The following is a 241-nucleotide window of genomic DNA, read 5'->3' as shown; positions in this document are numbered from 1 at the left end:
CACCCTGAGGGCACCACTGGGGGTGGAGAGAGTTAAGGGGGGGCGCGCTAGAGAGGAAGGAGGGGAGCATGGCGGGCCTGAGGCAGTGAGTGAAAGCGGGGAAGGCGGGGGAAACGGGGCGCGAGGGAGGGGAGAAAGAGTAAAAGGAGAAGAAATGAAGGGACACGAGCTGGGGGCGCGCGAGGCCGAAGTGAAAGACCGGGGCGCGCGCGCGGAGTGGGGGGAGGGGATGAGGTGAAGG

This window comes from Physeter macrocephalus, unplaced genomic scaffold (assembly GCF_002837175.3).
Source record: "Physeter macrocephalus isolate SW-GA unplaced genomic scaffold, ASM283717v5 random_379, whole genome shotgun sequence".
Lineage (NCBI taxonomy): Eukaryota > Metazoa > Chordata > Mammalia > Artiodactyla > Physeteridae > Physeter > Physeter macrocephalus.
The sequence above is the reverse complement of the archived record's forward strand: the minus strand, read 5'-3'. Positions refer to the sequence as shown.